Below are 17,871 nucleotides of genomic sequence, written 5' to 3' on the forward strand. Positions count from 1 at the left end.
AGATGAAAAGTAGCAGAGTCTGTTAGTCTTTCAAGTTTTAATAGGAGAAACTTATAGCATGTAATAGCTGTTACATGAATAACTTCAGAGCTTTTGGAGAGGTCGAAATCACTATGAGTGAGGGCTTCCCTGACTCACAAAGTTAAAAATAGGAAAACAAACAATTTGCAAAACCAATCAACCAATTAAATACAAACACTAAGTCCAAAGGGTTTCACTGGTTTTAAAACCACTTATGGAATGCACAACTATTGATGAGGCTTACTCTGCATTCTGCTTTACTCAGACCTGGTACATGAGCAACGGTGAAAGCAAAATTCAAAATGTTATGTGAAGTGACCATTTCATTGTTGAAACCATGACCCAATAGACATTTTCTCTTTTGAAACTTCATACATTATCCATATATGTTCTCAAAGGGAAGGAATACACAGGATTTAGGCTGATTTATTTTTTTTCAGTATTTTGTGTTCCACCAGATTTATTTGAAGATCTCCTGTCCTGCATCCACTGCCCAATGCAGAAGGCCACACATAGGACAACCCACATGAGAACTGGACTTCTACAGCCTGATTATATCATCATGAGAAGATAATTTTCCTTTCATCATCAAAGATTTTTACATCAGATTAACCAGCTCTCTTGCTTGCCCATGTTTTTCCCTGGTTTTTGTACCTTGAAATGGGTGTGCACTCTTCCCAGCCTTGATCTCCATCTTCCCCCATATTTCCAAACATATTCATCTGGGAAACATGTAAAGATCTTATTCGGGGCTTGTTTCATTGTTTTCAAATATCTGCCCTTGAAATTCAACTTCCACCACTGTCTCTCATATCCAAAGCTATGTGCTTGCAGAGGATTTCTGCTGAGAAATTTCACAGAAAGCTCTTATACTGCAGGTGAATGATGCCAGCAAGTCTTGACTGAATAGCTTAGGGAACAGGACTCAGCCAAATGACTGACATGACAAGGGAAAAGCGTATGCTCAACGATAGGACATGGCAGAGGTCATCTGCCAGGCCCTGGCATATTTAATAATCCATTGAATGTACATCAATGTGTAGATTGGCAAGCATTTCCATCCACAAATTCTGAGCAGTGAAGCCTTCAGAGAGAATAATGTGGCATACCAGGCCAAGAATATTCATCCTATTTAAATCTTGCCCTACAAGGTCCTCTGTGCCACTGAGGTCTCCATGGCAACGCCCATCTGGTCTCCTACTGCACACTTGTATCCTAGAGCCTAAAGTCCAGCTCACAATGGTGCTCAGCCAATCACAGCCCATTGTGGTTGCCTGGCAACCACAACCTTGTGGATTTCTGTGAACTGTTTCAGCCCAACTCTGCAGCTTTCCACCTCATACAACCACAGCCATTCCAATCATGCAGTATTTGATTAGCCTCTCTATGTTGCCTCAGAATTTTTTTTTACAGTTGTAGTGATCAAGAAAATTTGACATATTTTGAGAAGTGGAGGGAAGTCATTGGAAAACCTTTTGGTATGTCTGAGGTCTATGGGTTCCAAACTTGACTATCCCAGTCTTTTAAATTTTCAAACCTAGAGCCTAAAATCCACCTCACAGGGATGTTCAGCCAATCTCAGCCCAGTGTGGTTGCCTGGCAACCACAAGCCTGTGGATTTCTGTGAACAGTTTCAGCCCAACTCTGCAGCTTTCCACCTCATACAACCACAGCCATTCCAATCATGCAGTATTTGATTCACCTCTCTAAGTTGCCTCAGAATTTTCTTTGAACTTGTGGTGATCAAGCAAATTTGACATATTTTGACAAGTGGAGGGAAGTAATTGGCTCTGTCTTTAGCTCTGTTTGTGGTATATGGGGTCCAAAGGTGACTAGCCCAGTCTATTCAGTTATCAAACGTAGAAAGCCAAATGTTTCAAGGGAGGAAAGAAAATGCCACAATGATTTGGGTTCTGCCAAGTTTCTGGTGGCTTGGGAAGCAAACCTGCAAACCATACATGCAGTCTCTGCTGGATTACTGCCACCATGGTAGTATCAGTTAGCACTAAAAGCCAGCAACCAGAAGATGAGACCCAAAATGAAAGTGAATCCTTGCAGTGCATGAATATTTGGAGTGCCTGCTTCAACTATCCAGCTTCCTCGGTCTTCACTTGTCTGCAATCGCTATTTCAAGGAGGTCTGCAGCCATTGCAGCATAACCCTGAACACTAAACATGAGGTACTAGCTTAATACCTTATCACCAGCAGGTTTTCCCAGAATTCAACTGTAACATGGTGAAAGGGAAACCCTTAGAAAAGGGAAGCAAATGCCCCTTTCACTAGAAATCCCAGGTATTTTCTCATGGCATGGAATATTTAGACTCCACAACTCATGTAGTAAACCCAGGGACCTAGACCAAGTGTGTCTAGTTTAATGTTGTCCTCTTTTTGGAAACAGCATCTTATGTAGTTGTTGAAAGAGGCCTTGAGATCAATTCGTAGCCCAAGATGGACTGGAACTCCCAAGGATCCATCCATCTGAGCCCCCAGATTGCTGGGATTATAGGCATGAGGGACCATGCCAAGCATGTGCACAGAGATTCTTACATAATTTGTGAAATCCCACTACTGGTCTATAGGTAGCTTCTGTGCTTCAGGCTTTAGGAATATGCCTCTCTTTGTTTTGGCTCCCCTTGTTCAGGTGTCCATTTCTATTGTGATAAGCTCCAAGGCCCCAGGCAAGGGAGTGGCTGCCCTTCCTCTGGTGTGTCCTTGGATGATTACAGCCCAGGTGAACAGGGTTCAAATATATTGGATCCTGTGCATTTGAAGAGGAAATGAGTAAAGATTCATGAGTTAATGTGGACATGCAAGGGAATTGAGGGGCCATGATAGAGACAAAACTTCAGGCCATGGGCTGAAGGCTGAGGATTCTGTACCTCTAGCTTCTTGAATAGTGGGCCTGCTGAGCAATTGTGGGCTCTCAAATGTAATTTGATGGGTTTTGTTTTAATTTATTTTGTTTTTTGCTTTGATTTTTTACATGGAAGGAACTGTACCATGGTTTGAAGAAGCTGGAGTGTCTTACCTAAGAGAAATTTGCAAAAAGGGACAATTCAGCAGCCAAGAATTTCTCAAATGCCCTTGGCGTTTTAAAAAAAGTGACATCAAGTTGACTGTGTCATGTCCATGTCTCTTTACAAAAGATTTTACCTCCTATTTGATAGGAATTACTGTTTCTTTGAAAGGTCAACCTGCACTGAAATAAAGATAATCCCTCGTTTCCTCATTCTGCTTGAAACCACATCCTTTGTTAGTTATATTTTCTTACGCAGCAACAATTGGAGATGACTACAGCGAGAGTTTCCCATTGGTGGAATTTCCACGGAGACACATGAAGTAATACTGCACAATTTCAAGTGAAGTGCACTGTCCCTTGACAATGGCAAGTCTGGGCAAATCTCTAGTAACTGAAAATCTTAGAAAGTCTGAAAGTGAGTGAATGAAAATGGGCCTCTCCAAGTTTGGACAGGGCCTCTCCTGAAGCACACATTTGTGGAAAAAGTAATTATGAGAGACGAATGAACTCCCAAAACGGAATGGAAATTTTCTTGTTTAGGCCTGGAATGCTATGGCCTGGAGCCCTGTGGTTCTAACTGGATGAGCAAAATGTCAGCAGAGATCAAAGTAAAACACACACCATTTAGGGAACTCGATATTTAACCAGGTGTCCAGAGTAGTGGCAAACTGTACTTGTGTCAATTTGCTCAAATCCTGTCTTCACAAGAAAGTAAATTCCAGCACGACCAGTGACTAGAGGAGGACACATTTCAAAGGACTTGTAAAAAGTCCAACCCTGAACTTAGCCCAACACTGAATTTAGATGAAAAGTAGCAGAGTCTGTTAGTCTTTCAAGTTTTAATAGGAGAAACTTATAGCATGTAATAGCTGTTACATCAATAACTTCAGAGCTTTTGGAGAGGTCGAAATCACTATGAGTGAGGGCTTCCCTGACTCACAAAGTTAAAAATAGGAAAACAAACAATTTGCAAAACCAATCAACCAATTAAATACAAACACTAAGTCCAAAGGGTTTCACTGGTTTTAAAACCAATTATGGAATGCACAACTATTGATGAGGCTTACTCTGCATTCTGCTTTACTCAGGCCTGGTACATGAGCAACTGTGAAAGCAAAATTCAAAATGTTATGTGAAGTGACCATTTCGTTGTTGAAACCATGACCCAATAGACATTTTCTCTTTTGAAACTTCATACATTATCCATATATCTTCTCAAAGTGAAGGAATACACAGGATTTAGGCTGAATTATTTTTTTCAGTATTTTGTGTTCCACCAGATTTATTTGAAGATCTCCTGTCCTGCATCCACTGCCCAATGCAGAAGGCCACACATAGGACAACCCACATGAGAACTTCACTTCTACAGCCTGATTATATCATCATGAGAATATAATTTTCCTTTCATCATCAAAGATTTTTACATCGGATTAACCAGCTCTCTTGCTTGCCCATGTTTTTCCCTGGTTTTTGTACCTTGAAATGGGTGTGCACTCTTCCCAGCCTTGATCTCCATCTTCCCCCATATTTCCAAACATATTCATCTGGGAAACATGTAAAGATCTTATTCGGGGCTTGTTTCATTGTTTTCAAATATCTGCCCTTGAAATTCAACTTCCACCACTGTCTCTCATATCCAAAGCTATGTGCTTGCAGAGGATTTCTGCTGAGAAATTTCACAGAAAGCTCTTATACTGCAGGTGAATGATGCCAGCAAGTCTTGACTGAATAGCTTAGGGAACAGGACTCAGCCAAATGACTGACATGACAAGGGAAAAGCGTATGCTCAAGGATAGGACATGGCAGAGGTCATCTGCCAGGCCCTGGCATATTTAATATCCCATTGAAAGTACATCAATGTGTAGATTGGCAAGCATTTCCATCCACAAATTCTGAGCAGTGAAGCCTTCAGAGAGAATATTGTGGCATACCAGGCCAAGAATATTCATCCTATTTAAATCTTGCCCTACAAGGTCCTCTGTGCCACTGAGGTCTCCATGGCAACGCCCAGCATTGTGACTCAGGTCTCCTACTGCACACTTGTATCCTAGAGCCTAAAGTCCAGCTCACAATGGTGCTCAGCCAATCACAGCCCATTGTGGTTGCCTGGCAACCACAAGCTTGTGGATTTCTGTGAACTGTTTCAGCCCAACTCTGCAGCTTTCCACCTCATACAACCACAGCCATTCCAATCATGCAGTATTTGATTAGCCTCTCTATGTTGCCTCAGAATTTTTTTTTACAGTTGTAGTGATCAAGAAAATTTGACATATTTTGAGAAGTGGAGGGAAGTCATTGGAAAACCTTTTGGTACGTCTGAGGTCTATGGGTTCCAAACTTGACTATCCCAGTCTTTTAAATTTTCAAACCTAGAGCCTAAAATCCACCTCACAGGGATGTTCAGCCAATCTCAGCCCAGTGTGGTTGCCTGGCAACCACAAGCCTGTGGATTTCTGTGAACAGTTTCAGCCCAACTCTGCAGCTTTCCACCTCATACAACCACAGCCATTCCAATCATGCAGTATTTGATTCACCTCTCTAAGTTGCCTCAGAATTTTCTTTGAACTTGTGGTGATCAAGCAAATTTGACATATTTTGACAAGTGGAGGGAAGTAATTGGCTCTGTCTTTAGCTCTGTTTGTGGTATATGGGGTCCAAAGGTGACTAGCCCAGTCTATTCAGTTATCAAACGTAGAAAGCCAAATGTTTCAAGGGAGGAAAGAAAATGCCACAATGATTTGGGTTCTGCCAAGTTTCTGGTGGCTTGGGAAGCAAACCTGCAAACCATACATGCAGTCTCTGCTGGATTACTGCCACCATGGTAGTATCAGTTAGCACTAAAAGCCAGCAACCAGAAGATGAGACCCAAAATGAAAGTGAATCCTTGCAGTGCATGAATATTTGGAGTGCCTGCTTCAACTATCCAGCTTCCTCGGTCTTCACTTGTCTGCAATCGCTATTTCAAGGAGGTCTGCAGCCATTCCAGCATAACCCTGAACACTAAACATGAGGTACTAGCTTAATACCTTATCACCAGCAGGTTTTCCCAGAATTCAACTGTAACATGGTGAAAGGGAAACCCTTAGAAAAGGGATGCAAATGCCCCTTTCACTAGAAATCCCAGGTATTTTCTCATGGCATGGAATATTTAGACTCCACAACTCATGTAGTAAACCCAGGGACCAAGACCAAGTGTGTCTAGTTTAATGTTGTCCTCTTTTTGGAAACAGCATCTTATGTAGTTGAAAGAGGCCTTGAGATCAATTCGTAGCCCAAGATGGACTGAAACTCCCAAGGATCCATCCATCTGAGCCCCCAGATTGCTGGGATTATAGTCATGAGGGACCATGCCAAGCATGTGCACAGAGATTCTTACATAATTTGTTAAATCCCAGTACTGGTCTATAGGTAGCTTCTGTGCTTCAGGCTTTAGGAATATGCCTCTCTTTGTTTTGGCTCCCCTTGTTCAGGTGTCCATTTCTATTGTGATAAGCTCCAAGGCCCCAGGCAAGGGAGTGGCTGCCTTTCCTCTGGTGTGTCCTTGGATGATTACAGCCCAGGTGAACAGGGTTCAAATATATTGGATCCTGTGCATTTGAAGAGGAAATGAGTAAAGATTCATGAGTTAATGTAGACATGCCAGGGAATTGAGGGGCCATGATAGAGACAAAACTTCAGGCCATGGGCTGAAGGCTGAGGATTCTGTACATCTAGCTTCTTGAATAGTGGGCCTGCTGAGCAATTGTGTGCTCTCAAATGTAATTTGATGGGTTTTGTTTTAATTTATTTTGTTTTTTGCTTTGGTTTTTTACATGGAAGGAACTGTACCATGGTTTGAAGAAGCTGGAGTGTCTTACCTAAGAGAAATTTGCAAAAAGGGACAATTCAGCAGCCAAGAATTTCTCAAATGCCCTTGGCGTTTTAAAAAAAGTGACATCAAGTTGAGTGTGTCATGTCCATGTCTCTTTACAAAAGATTTTACCTCCTATTTGATAGGAATTACTGTTTCTTTGAAAGGTCAACCTGCACTGAAATAAAGATAATCCCTCCTTTCCTCATTCTGCTTGAAACCACATCCTTTGTTAGTTATATTTTCTTACGCAGCAACACTTGGAGATGACTACAGCGAGAGTTTCCCATTGGTGGAATTTCCACGGAGACACATGAAGTAATACTGCACAATTTCAAGTGAAGTGCACTGTCCCTTGACAATGGCAAGTCTGGGCAAATCTCTAGTAACTGAAAATCTTAGAAAGTCTGAAAGTGAGTGAATGAAAATGGGCCTCTCCACGTTTGGACAGGGCCTCTCCTGAAGCACACATTTGTGGAAAAAGTAATTATGAGAGACCAATGAACTCCCAAAACGGAATGGAAATTTTCTTGTTTAGGCCTGGAACGCTATGGCCTGGAGCCCTGTGGTTCTAACTGGATGAGCAAAATGTCAGCAGAGATCAAAGTAAAACACACACCATTTAGGGAACTCGATATTTAACCAGGTGTCCAGAGTAGTGGCAAACTGTACTTGTGTCAATTTGCTCAAATCCTGTCTTCACAAGAAAGTAAATTCCAGCACGACCAGTGACTAGAGGAGGACACATTTCAAAGGACTTGTAAAAAGTCCAACCCTGAACTTAGCCCAACACTGAATTTAGATGAAAAGTAGCAGAGTCTGTTAGTCTTTCAAGTTTTAATAGGAGAAACTTATAGCAAGTAATAGCTGTTACATGAATAACTTCAGAGCTTTTGGAGAGGTCGAAATCACTATGAGTGAGGGCTTCCCTGACTCACAAAGTTAAAAATAGGAAAACAAACAATTTGCAAAACCAATCAACCAATTAAATACAAACACTAAGTCCAAAGGGTTTCACTGGTTTTAAAACCACTTATGGAATGCACAACTATTGATGAGGCTTACTCTGCATTCTGCTTTACTCAGGCCTGGTACATGAGCAACGGTGAAAGCAAAATTCAAAATGTTATGTGAAGTGACCATTTCGTTGTTGAAACCATGACCCAATAGACATTTTCTCTTTTGAAACTTCATACATTATCCATATATCTTCTCAAAGGGAAGGAATGCACAGGATTTAGGCTGAATTATTTTTTTCAGTATTTTGTGTTCCACCAGATTTATTTGAAGATCTCCTGTCCTGCATCCACTGCCCAATGCAGAAGGCCACACATAGGACAACCCATATGAGAACTTCACTTCTACAGCCTGATTATATCATCATGAGAATATAATTTTCCTTTCATCATCAAAGATTTTTCATCAGATTAACCAGCTCTCTTGCTTGCCCATGTTTTTCCCTGGTTTTTGTACCTTGAAATGGGTGTGCACTCTTCCCAGCCTTGATCTCCATCTTCCCCCATATTTCCAAACATATTCATCTGGGAAACATGTAAAGATCTTATTCGGGGCTTGTTTCATTGTTTTCAAATATCTGCCCTTGAAATTCAACTTCCACCACTGTCTCTCATATCCAAAGCTATGTGCTTGCAGAGGATTTCTGCTGAGAAATTTCACAGAAAGCTCTTATACTGCAGGTGAATGATGCCAGCAAGTCTTGACTGAATAGCTTAGGGAACAGGACTCAGCCAAATGACTGACATGACAAGGGAAAAGCGTATGCTCAAGGATAGGACATGGCAGAGGTCATCTGCCAGGCCCTGGCATATTTAATATCCCATTGAAAGTACATCAATGTGTAGATTGGCAAGCATTTCCATCCACAAATTCTGAGCAGTGAAGCCTTCAGAGAGAATATTGTGGCATACCAGGCCAAGAATATTCATCCTATTTAAATCTTGCCCTACAAGGTCCTCTGTGCCACTGAGGTCTCCATGGCAACGCCTAGCATTGTGACTCAGGTCTCCTACTGCACACTTGTATCCTAGAGCCTAAAGTCGGGCTCACAATGGTGCTCAGCCAATCACAGCCCATTGTGGTTGCCTGGCAACCACAAGCTTGTGGATTTCTGTGAACTGTTTCAGCCCAACTCTGCAGCTTTCCACCTCATACAACCACAGCCATTCCAATCATGCAGTATTTGATTAGCCTCTCTATGTTGCCTCAGAATTTTTTTTACAGTTGTAGTGATCAAGAAAATTTGACATATTTTGAGAAGTGGAGAGAAGTAATTGGAAAACCTTTTGGTATGTCTGAGGTCTATGGGTTCCAATCTTGACTATCCCAGTCCTTTAAATTTTCAAACCTAGAGCCTAAAATCCACCTCACAGGGATGTTCAGCCAATCTCAGCCCAGTGTGGTTGCCTGGCAACCACAAGCCTGTGGATTTCTGTGAACAGTTTCAGCCCAACTCTGCAGCTTTCCACATCATACAACCACAGCCATTCCAATCATGCAGTATTTGATTCACCTCTCTAAGTTGCCTCAGAATTTTCTTTGAAGTTGTGGTGATCAAGCAAATTTGACATATTTTGACAAGTGGAGGGAAGTAATTGGCTCTGTCTTTAGCTCTGTTTGTGGTATATGGGGTCCAAAGGTGACTAGCCCATTCTATTCAGTTATCAAACTTAGAAAGCCAAATGTTTCAAGGGAGGAAAGAAAATGCCACAATGATTTGGGTTCTGCCAAGTTTCTGATGGCTTGGGAAGCAAACCTGCAAACCATACATGCAGTCTCTGCTGGATTACTGACACCATGGTAGTATCAGTTAGCACTAAAAGCCAGCAACCAGAAGATGAGACCCAAAATGAAAGTGAATCCTTGCAGTGCATGAATATTTGGAGTGCCTGCTTCAACTATCCAGCTTCCTCGGGGTTCACTTGTCTGCAATCGCTATTTCAAGGAGGTCTGCAGCCATTCCAGCATAACCCTGAACACTAAACATGAGGTACTAGCTCAATACCTTATCACCAGCAGGTTTTCCCAGAATTGAACTGTAACATGGTGAAAGGGAAACCCTTAGAAAAGGGATGCAAATGCCCCTTTCACTAGAAATCCCAGGTATTTTCTCATGGCATGGAATATTTAGACTCCACAACTCATGTAGTGAACCCAGGGACCTAGACCAAGTGTGTCTAGTTTAATGTTGTCCTCTTTTTGGAAACAGCATCTTATGTAGTTGTTGAAAGAGCCCTTGAGATAAATTCGTAGCCCAAGATGGACTGGAACTCCCAAGGATCCATCCACCTCAGCCCCCAGATTGCTGGGATTATAGGCATGAGGGACCATGCCAAGCATGTGCACAGAGATTCTTACATAATTTGTGAAATCCCACTACTAGTCTATAGGTAGCTTCTGTGCTTCAGGCTTTAGGAATATGCCTCTCTTTGTTTTGGCTCCCCTTGTTCAGGTGTCCATTTCTATTGTGATAAGCTCCAAGGCCCCAGGCAAGGGAGTGGCTGCCCTTCCTCTGGTGTGTCCTTGGGTGATTACAGCCTTGGATGAACAGGGTTCAAATATATTGGATCCTGTGCATTTGAAGAGGAAATGAGTAAAGTTTCATGAGTTAATGTGGACATGCCAGGGAATTGAGGGGCCATGATAGAGACAAAACTTCAGGCCATGTGCTGAAGGCTGAGGATTCTGTACATCTAGCTTCTTGAATAGTGGGCCTGCTGAGCAATTGTGTGCTCTCAAATGTAATTTGATGGGTTTTGTTTTAATTTATTTTGTTTTTTGCTTTGGTTTTTTACATGGAAGGAACTGTACCATGGTTTGAAGAAGCTGGAGTGTCTTACCTAAGAGAAATTTGCAAAAAGGGACAATTCAGCAGCCAAGAATTTCTCAAATGCCCTTGGCGTTTTAAAAAAAGTGACATCAAGTTGAGAGTGTCATGTCCATGTCTCTTTACAAAAGATTTTACCTCCTATTTGATAGGAATTACTGTTTCTTTGAAAGGTCAACCTGCACTGAAATAAAGATAATCCCTCCTTTCCTCATTCTGCTTGAAACCACATCCTTTGTTAGTTATATTTTCTTACGCAGCAACACTTGGAGATGAATACAGCGAGAGTTTCCCATTGGTGGAATTTCCACGGAGACACATGAAGTAATACTGCACAATTTCAAGTGAAGTGCACTGTCCCTTGACAATGGCAAGTCTGGGCAAATCTCTAGTAACTGAAAATCTTAGAAAGTCTGAAAGTGAGTGAATGAAAATGGGCCTCTCCACATTTGGACAGGGCCTCTCCTGAAGCACACATTTGTGGAAAAAGTAATTATGAGAGACGAATGAACTCCCAAAATGGAATGGAAATTTTCTTGTTTAGGCCTGGAACGCTATGGCCTGCAGCCCTGTGGTTCTAACTGGATGAGCAAAGTGTCAGCAGAGGTCAAAGTAAAACACACACCATTTAGTGAACTCGATATTTAACCAGGTGTCCAGAGTAGTGGCAAACTGTACTTGTGTCAATTTGCTCAAATCCTGTCTTCACAAGAAAGTAAATTCCAGCACGACCAGTGACTAGAGGAGGACACATTTCAAAGGACTTATAAAAAGTCCAACCCTGAACTTAGCCCAACACTGAAATTAGATGAAAAGTAGCAGAGTCTGTTAGTCTTTCAAGTTTTAATAGGAGAAACTTATAGCATGTAATAGCTGTTACATGAATAACTTCAGAGCTTTGGAGAGGTCGAAATCACTATCAGTGAGGGCTTCCCTGACTCACAAAGTTAAAAATAGGAAAACAAACAATTTGCAAAACCAATCAACCAATTAAATACAAACACTAAGTCCAAAGGGTTTCACTGGTTTTAAAACCACTTATGGAATGCACAACTATTGATGAGGCTTACTCTGCATTCTGCTTTACTCAGGCCTGGTACATGAGCAACTGTGAAAGCAAAATTCAAAATGTTATGTGAAGTGACCATTTCATTGTTGAAACCATGACCCAATAGACATTTTCTCCTTTGAAACTTCGTACATTATCCATTTATGTTCTCAAAGGGAAGGAATACACAGGATTTAGGTGAATTATTTTTTTCAGTATTTTGTGTTCCACCAGATTTATTTGAAGGTCTCCTGTCCTGCATCCACTGCCCAATGCAGAAGGCCACACATAGGACAACCCACATGAGAACTTCACTTCTACAGCCTGATTATATCATCATGAGAATATAATTTTCCTTTCATCATCCAAGATTTTTACATCAGATTAACCAGCTCTCTTGCTTGCCCATGTTTTTCCCTGGTTTTTGTACCTTGAAATGGGTGTGCACTCTTCCCAGCCTTGATCTCCATCTTCCCCCATATTTCCAAACATATTCATCTGGGAAACATGTAAAGATCTTATTCGGGGCTTGTTTCATTGTTTTCAAATATCTGCCCTTGAAATTCAACTTCCACCACTGTCTCTCATATCCAAAGCTATGTGCTTGCAGAGGATTTCTGCTGAGAAATTTCACAGAAAGCTCTTATACTGCAGGTGAATGACGCCAGCAAGTCTTGACTGAATAGCTTAGGGAACAGGACTCAGCCAAATGACTGACATGACAAGGGAAAAGCGTATGCTCAAGGATAGGACATGGCAGAGGTCATCTGCCAGGCCCTGGCATATTTAATATCCCATTGAAAGTACATCAATGTGTAGATTGGCAAGCATTTCCATCCACAAATTCTGAGCAGTGAAGCCTTCGGAGATAGTATTGTGGCATACCAGGCCAAGAATATTCATCCTATTTAAATCTTGCCCTACAAGGTCCTCTGTGCCACTGAGGTCTCCATGGCAACGCCCAGCATTGTGACTCAGGTCTCCTACTGCACACTTGTATCCTAGAGCCTAAAGTCCAGCTCACAATGGTGCTCAGCCAATCACAGCCCATTGTGGTTGCCTGGCAACCACAAGCTTGTGGATTTCTGTGAACTGTTTCAGCCCAACTCTGTAGCTTTCCACCTCATACAACCACAGCCATTCCAATCATGCAGTATTTGATTAGTCTCTCTATGTTGCCTCAGAATTTTTTTTTACAGTTGTAGTGATCAAGAAACTTTGATATATTTTGAGAAGTGGAGGGAAGTAATTGGAAAACCTTTTGGTATGTCTGAGGTCTATGGGTTCCAAACTTGACTATCCCAGTCTTTTAAATTTTCAAACCTAGAGCCTAAAATCCACCTCACAGGGATGTTCAGCCAATCTCAGCCCAGTGTGGTTGCCTGGCAACCACAAGCCTGTGGATTTCTGTGAACAGTTTCAGCCCAACTCTGCAGCTTTCCACCTCATACAACCACAGCCATTCCAATCATGCAGTATTTGATTAACCTCTCTAAGTTGCCTCAGAATTTTCTTTGAACTTGTGGTGATCAAGCAAATTTGACATATTTTGACAAGTGGAGGGAAGTAATTGGCTCTGTCTTTAGCTCTGTTTGTGGTATATGGTGTCCAAAGATGACTAGCCCAGTCTATTCAGTTATCAAACTTAGAAAGCCAAATGTTTCAAGGGAGGAAAGAAAATGCCACAATGATTTGGGTTCTGCCAAGTTTCTGGTGGCTTGGGAAGCAAACCTGCAAACCATACATGCAGTCTCTGCTGGATTACTGACACCATGGTAGTATCAGTTAGCACTAAAAGCCAGCAACCAGAAGATGAGACCAAAAATGAAAGTGAATCCTTGCAGTGCATGAATATTTGGAGTGCCTGCTTCAACTATCCAGCTTCCTCGGGGTTCACTTGTCTGCAATCGCTATTTCAAGGAGGTCTGCAGCCATTCCAGCATAAGCCTGAACACTAAACATGAGGTACTAGCTCAATACCTTATCACCAGCAGGTTTTCCCAGAATTCAACTGTAACATGGTGAAAGGGAAACCCTTAGAAAAGGGATGCAAATGCCCCTTTCACTAGAAATCCCAGGTATTTTCTCATGGCATGGAATATTTAGACTCCACAACTCATGTAGTGAACCCAGGGACCTAGACCAAGTGTGTCTAGTTTAATGTTGTCCTCTTTTTGGAAACAGCATCTTATGTAGTTGTTGAAAGAGGCCTTGAGATCAATTCGTAGCCCAAGATGGACTGGAACTCCCAAGGATCCATCCACCTCAGCCCCCAGATTGCTGGGATTATAGGCATGAGGGACCATGCCAAGCATGTGCACAGAGATTCTTACATAATTTGTGAAATCCCACTACTGGTCTATAGGTAGCTTCTGTGCTTCAGGCTTTAGGAATATGCCTCTCTTTGTTTTGGCTCCCCTTGTTCAGGTGTCCATTTCTATTGTGATAAGCTCCAAGGCCCCAGGCAAGGGAGTGGCTGCCCTTCCTCTGGTGGGTCCTTGGGTGATTACAGCCTTGGATGAACAGGGTTCAAATATATTGGATCCTGTGCATTTGAAGAGGAAATGAGTAAAGTTTCATGAGTTAATGTTGACATGCCAGGGAATTGAGGGGCCATGATAGAGACAAAACTTCTGGCCATGTGCTGAAGGCTGAGGATTCTGTACATCTAGCTTCTTGAATAGTGGGCCTGCTGAGCAATTGTGTGCTCTCAAATGTAATTTGATGGGTTTTGTTTTAATTTATTTTGTTTTTTGCTTTGGTTTTTTACATGGAAGAAACTGTACCATGGTTTGAAGAAGCTGGAGTGTCTTACCTAAGAGAAATTTGCAAAAAGGGACAATTCAGCAGCCAAGAATTTCTCAAATGCCCTTGGCGTTTTAAAAAAAGTGACATCAAGTTGAGTGTGTCATGTCCATGTCTCTTTACAAAAGATTTTACCTCCTATTTGATAGGAATTACTGTTTCTTTGAAAGGTCAACCTGCACTGAAATAAAGATAATCCCTCCTTTCCTCATTCTGCTTGAAACCACATCCTTTGTTAGTTATATTTTCTTACGCAGCAACACTTGGAGATGACTACAGCGAGAGTTTCCCATTGGTGGAATTTCCACGGAGACACATGAAGTAATACTGCACAATTTCAAGTGAAGTGCACTGTCCCTTGACAATGGCAAGTCTGGGCAAATCTCTAGTAACTGAAAATCTTAGAAAGTCTGAAAGTGAGTGAATGAAAATGGGCCTCTCCACATTTGGACAGGGCCTCTCCTGAAGCACACATTTGTGGAAAAAGTAATTATGAGAGACGAATGAACTCCCAAAACGGAATGGAAATTTTCTTGTTTAGGCCTGGAACGCTATGGCCTGCAGCCCTGTGGTGCTAACTGGATGAGCAAAGTGTCAGCAGAGGTCAAAGCAAAACACACACCATTTAGTGAACTCGAAATTTAACCAGGTGTCCAGAGTAGTGGCAAACTGTACTTGTGTCAATTTGCTCAAATCCTGTCTTCACAAGAAAGTAAATTCCAGCACGACCAGTGACTAGAGGAGGACACATTTCAAAGGACTTATAAAAAGTCCAACCCTGAACTTAGCCCAACACTGAATTTAGATGAAAAGTAGCAGAGTCTGTTAGTCTTTCAAGTTTTAATAGGAGAAACTTATAGCATGTAATAGCTGTTACATGAATAACTTCAGAGCTTTTGGAGAGGTCGAAATCACTATGAGTGAGGGCTTCCCTGACTCACAAAGTTAAAAATAGTAAAACAAACAATTTGCAAAACCAATCAACCAATTAAATACAAACACTAAGTCCAAAGGGTTTCACTGGTTTTAAAACCACTTATGGAATGCACAACTATTGATGAGGCTTACTCTGCATTCTGCTTTACTCAGGCCTGGTACATGAGCAACTGTGAAAGCAAAATTCAAAATGTTATGTGAAGTGACCATTTCATTGTTGAAACCATGACCCAATAGACATTTTCTCTTTTGAAACTTCGTACATTATCCATATATGTTCTCAAAGGGAAGGAATACAAAGGGAAGGATTTAGGTGAATTATTTTTTTTAGTATTTTGTGTTCCACCAGATTTATTTGAAGATCTCCTGTCCTGCATCCACTCCCCAATGCAAAAGGCCACACATAGGACAACCCACATGAGAACTTCACTTCTACAGCCTGATTATATCATCATGAGAATATAATTTTCCTTTCATCATCAAAGATTTTTACATCAGATTAACCAGCTCTCTTGCTTGCCAATGTTTTTCCCTGGTTTTTGTACCTTGAAATGGGTGTGCACTCTTCCCAGCCTTGATCTCCATCTTCCCCCATATTTCCAAACATATTCATCTGGGAAACATGTAAAGATCTTATTCGGGGCTTGTTTCATTGTTTTCAAATATCTGCCCTTGAAATTCAACTTCCACCACTGTCTCTCATATCCAAAGCTATGTGCTTGCAGAGGATTTCTGCTGAGAAATTTCACAGAAAGCTCTTATACTGCAGGTGAATGATGCCAGCAAGTCTTGACTGAATAGCTTAGGGAACAGGACTCAGCCAAATGACTGACATGACAAGGGAAAAGCGTATGCTCAAGGATAGGACATGGCAGAGGTCATCTGCCAGGCCCTGGCATATTTAATATCCCATTGAAAGTACATCAATGTGTAGATTGGCAAGCATTTCCATCCACAAATTCTGAGCAGTGAAGCCTTCAGAGAGAATATTGTGGCATACCAGGCCAAGAATATTCATCCTATTTAAATCTTGCCCTACAAGGTCCTCTGTGCCACTGAGGTCTCCATGGCAACACCCAGCATTGTGACTCAGGTCTCCTACTGCACACTTGTATCCTAGAGCCTAAATTCCAGCTCACAATGGTGCGCAGCCAATCACAGCCCATTGTGGTTGCCTGGCAACCACAAGCTTGTGGATTTCTGTGAACTGTTTCAGCCCAACTCTGCAGCTTTCCACCTCATACAACCACAGCCATTCCAATCATGCAGTATTTGATTAGCCTCTCTATGTTGCCTCAGAATTCTTTTTTTACAGTTGTAGTGATCAAGAAAATTTGACATATTTTGAGAAGTGGAGGGAAGTCATTGGAAAACCTTTTGGTACATCTGAGGTCTATGGGTTCCAAACTTGACTATCCCAGTCTTTTAAATTTTCAAACCTAGAGCCTAAAATCCACCTCACAGGGATGTTCAGCCAATCTCAGCCCAGTGTGGTTGCCTGGCAACCACAAGCCTGTGGATTTCTGTGAACAGTTTCAGCCCAACTCTGCAGCTTTCCACCTCATACAACCACAGCCATTCCAATCATGCAGTATTTGATTCACCTCTCTAAGTTGCCTCAGAATTTTCTTTGAACTTGTGGTGATCAAGCAAATTTGACATATTTTGACAAGTGGAGGGAAGTAATTGGCTCTGTCTTTAGCTCTGTTTGTGGTATATGGTGTCCAAAGGTGACTAGCCCGGTCTATTCAGTTAAAAAACTTAGAAAGCCAAATGTTTCAAGGGAGGAAAGAAAATGCCACAATGATTTGGGTTCTGCCAAGTTTCTGGTTGCTTGGGAAGCAAACCTGCAAACCATACATGCAGTCTCTGCTGGATTACTGCCACCATGGTAGTATCAGTTAGCACTAAAAGCCAGCAACCAGAAGATGAGACCCAAAATGAAAGTGAATCCTTGCAGTGCATGAATATTTGGATTGCCTGCTTCAAGTATCCAGCTTCCTTGGGGTTCACTTGTTTGCAAACGCCTATTTCAAGGAGGTCTGCAGCCATTCCAGCATAAGCCTGAACACTAAACATGAGGTACTAGCTCAATATCTTATCACCAGCAGGTTTTCCCAGAATTCAACTGTAACATGGTGAAAGGGAAACCCTTAGAAAAGGGATGCAAATGCCCCTTTCACTAGAAATCCCAGGTATTTTCTCATGGCATGGAATATTTAGACTCCACAACTCATGTAGTGAACCCAGGGACCTAGACCAAGTGTGTCTAGTTTAATGTTGTCCTCTTTTTGGAAACAGCATCTTATGTAGTTGTTGAAAGAGGCCTTGAGATAAATTCGTAGCCC

The sequence above is a fragment of the Cavia porcellus genome, unplaced genomic scaffold, assembly GCF_034190915.1.
Source record: "Cavia porcellus strain 051 isolate PalLab524CR breed Dunkin Hartley unplaced genomic scaffold, mCavPor4.1 scaffold_60, whole genome shotgun sequence".
Classification (NCBI taxonomy): domain Eukaryota; kingdom Metazoa; phylum Chordata; class Mammalia; order Rodentia; family Caviidae; genus Cavia; species Cavia porcellus.